The sequence below is a fragment of the Petaurus breviceps genome, unplaced genomic scaffold (assembly GCF_028583685.1).
Source record: "Petaurus breviceps papuanus isolate PSGF00001 unplaced genomic scaffold, PetGlider_PUasm1.0 174, whole genome shotgun sequence".
NCBI lineage: Eukaryota > Metazoa > Chordata > Mammalia > Diprotodontia > Petauridae > Petaurus > Petaurus breviceps.
In genome coordinates, this window is record NW_027185761.1 from 7,606,048 (window position 1) to 7,609,545 (window position 3,498).

Genomic DNA, 3,498 nt, shown 5'->3' on the forward strand with positions numbered 1-3,498 from the left:
TGTCAATGGTAACTGTTTGTCTTTGGAACAGCAACACTGAGGGTCTTCCCCTCCCAGATTGATTTTTTTCTAATTAAAGGTGTCATCTTCTGACTTCTTAAAGAAACCTATTCACTGAATGGGCATTATCTTACTGAGTACATGGAAAGGTCTTAGCCTAAAGGCCAGTGTCTCCCATTGCATCCTGGGTCATCTCCAGTCATCCTGATGAATATCTGGTCACTGGATCCAGATGGCTGTGGAGAAGAAAGTAAGTCTGATGACCTTGCACAGCCCTCCCTTACTGAAGTCAAAGTCAACTGGAAATCATGTCATCATTTCCCTGATGTCCTGGTACTCTTTGAAAACAAAGCACAAACACAACTCTGTTAGGGGAGTTGTTTTACTCCCTCACAATCACACCATGACTCAGCTGCTTTTGAGTCCTCTTTTGATCATAGAGAAAATTATGAAGGATAAAGAGCACCATGTTTTTTTGTAAAGGTGATACTAGATGGAAAATTGGAGTTGAGGGACTGCTTTCAGAAGCAGTGGGTTCTATTGGAGACTGGTCAGTGATGCTTTCTTTTGTAGTATGAGTTGAACTAGCTAACTGTGAAAGTAAATTTCAAGTTCTCAATTTGGTGATTATGTGAAAAACCTGCATTGCTTATGGGAAATCCTTGGTTTGACCCATTAACTTTATCAAACTGTGGCAATTTGGCCAGAGTAGAAGGAAAATTGAACACTTTGATTACATAAATGCTTATTAAGCATATAAATGTGAAAAGCTTTCTCTACTAGTTACCAGAGAACTCTATCCTGCTAGAGGAAAACACCAGTAAAAAAAGAGAGACAAATATTTTTGAGGGAGATAGAATAAGCAAGATATCAGTGTCAGAGGATGCTTTTTCTGTGACAGTAAGTAGTAAGTGGGGTATTCTTATAAAATTGTTGGGTCATGCTATGTTCTTTGTTATTTAATATATAATAATGTTTGCTAGATTATTTTCTCTTAATAAGTCCTTTATCTGCTACACAGTGAATATTATTCTTGTAGCTAGAGAGTTAGGTATTGTTAAGGTATTTTCCTGGGTTTTTCTATGAGGACTTGAACCAAGTATAGTAAAACTTAGTCTATAGTAACTTGACCCCAAATACGGAATTCAATTTAGTTCTGCAAACACAGAGAAGTAGTGGTACAATGAGTTCAAACCTTGACTTTTCCACCTTGTGACTGAATGACTTTAGCCCAGTGTCCTCATTTTCCAGATAAGAAAATAAATATACTTGATGACTGACAGAGTTTCTTCCTGTTCTAAATTTACAATGCTATTTAGCACCCACTAAAGGCAAATAAAAATAAAATAGTGTAGTCTCTAGAATAGAGAGCTAACTTTGGATTAAGTTGACCTAGATTCAAGGCCTGTTTGGGACACATGCTGACTATGTGGTTCTGGGCAAGTCAACAAACCTCTCAGTGTTCTAAGCAACTCCTTGAGAGTTTCTACAGAAAGTGCCAACCTGTAGTGGCAGAAATAATTTCCTTACCTCATTTCTGAATATCAAATGAACACACAGATCCATTTTCTATCTCTATATGAAAGGCACTGTACTTGCCACTGGAGATGCAATCCATTCTTATTTCAGTCACCTCAAACAACAGTCCCTGCCTTCAAGAAGCCAATATTGGACTAAAGGTTAGGAATACACATTTATGCAATTAAGGGCATGCAGTACATTTTGAGGAGGGAGAGACTATTTAAAAGTGAAATACTCAGCAAAGGCTTCAAAGAGGAAGCCTCACCTGATCTAAGCCTTAAAGCTAAGCATTATATATATATATATCAATCAGGATTTTAAGAGTTAAAGCAAGGAGTGCATTCCAGAGAGAGAGAGAGAGAGAGAGAGAGAAAGAGAGAGAGACAGCATTTTGTATAAATTAGTTCTGGGGATGGAGTTAAGGTGTGTAAAATTATTGACAGGTATCAACTTGGCCATCCAGTTTAGCTGGATTATAGAGCATTACTTAAGAGTACTTTGAAGAGATTCATATGATTCATCCACAAATCAACAGATAGTAACTAAAACTAAGTGTAAAAACCCAGTGCAGGTAACAATAAAAAGAAGTTTAGCGATTTCAAATTGAAAGGATGAAGAAACTATCATTATACTACTGAGTAGCAAATTTTTTTCATCTATTTCTATAAAGGCCAAGAGTCTGTTCCCCAAAACTTAGAGGTTAAAATGCTAAGTTGCCTTCCCTGGGGAATGAATGACTGATTTGATGATGTCTAGGGTTCATATCAGCTCTAAATAATATGAAATATGAATCAGTGAGAGCAATGTTTGCTATAAGGATTATTGTTTTGTTTTGATTTTGTTTTTAATTTTTTCCAGGGGCTCCTATAATTTTAAAATAACAATTGAAAATAAAAAAAATTAAAAAATAGCAAAAAAATTAAAAAAGGTTTGGTTTTTTTTTGCTGTTTTCCCCTAAAGCCCATACTCCCTATAATGGGAGACATGACTAATACACTTTGGTGAGAAGAGATAGAAAATAATATTCTATGACTATATATGTATGTGTATATACATCATCTCTATTTATCTATCATCTATCTATCTATCTATCTATCTATCTATCTATCTATCTATCTATCTATCTATCTATCTATCTATCTGTCTCTCTGTCTATTTATCTGTCTGTCTATCTGTCTATCAGAGCATAGAGACCTACCTCTATCAGGGGCCCACAGGGCTGCCAGAGTCTCTGCAACCTCTGGGGCTGATGGGGTTGAACCATGGATGATACCCTCCAGTTATGCAGACATCGGTGTGAAAGGGCTGAAGCTCAGAATCTCTCCTGCCCACTGCTTCTTGAGCTTCTCCCTGATCCTTATTCTCCCTTTCTCTTCTTTTACCTTTCCAGGTCTGTAAATCCAGACACTGAGCAGGGCACTGTTTAGCATTGGAGTAGGAGGTTGACTGGCAGCTTTTCTTTCACCCTCAAATACATCTTTATCCTCTTCCAGGCCTACAAGACCAAACACTGAGCGAGGGTTTGATGGAACCTATGGAAGAAGGGAGCTCTAGGAGACCATTCATCTTCCTGGCACAGGCCACAGCCTCTCTTTCTCAGCAGTTCCATTGTCATCTTTCTCTTTTGTATACCCATCTCTGGCCATCTATGCTTTCTGCTGCTCCTACATTACTTCTTTCCTTGCCTGTCTCCAATTCTGGGACAGGGGGCTCAGAGGACCAAGGGGAATGGAGCTGGCCTGGGTGTTTATTACTTCAGGCCAAGATCCTAAAGCCTGAGGTCCTACCTTCTTCAGGCTTTCCCAGAGCCAGGCCAGGAGAAACTGATAGCTACTTCTGGAAGAGCCAGTTGTGAGGTGGTTTAGGGGTGGCAGTGAGGTCTTTCAGACTGGGCACTCAGGGTCCTGGAGGCAGGGTTGGGGATGAAGGACACAGCAAGCAATTGATCTTTCTTGTTCAGGCTGCATTCTTCACTTC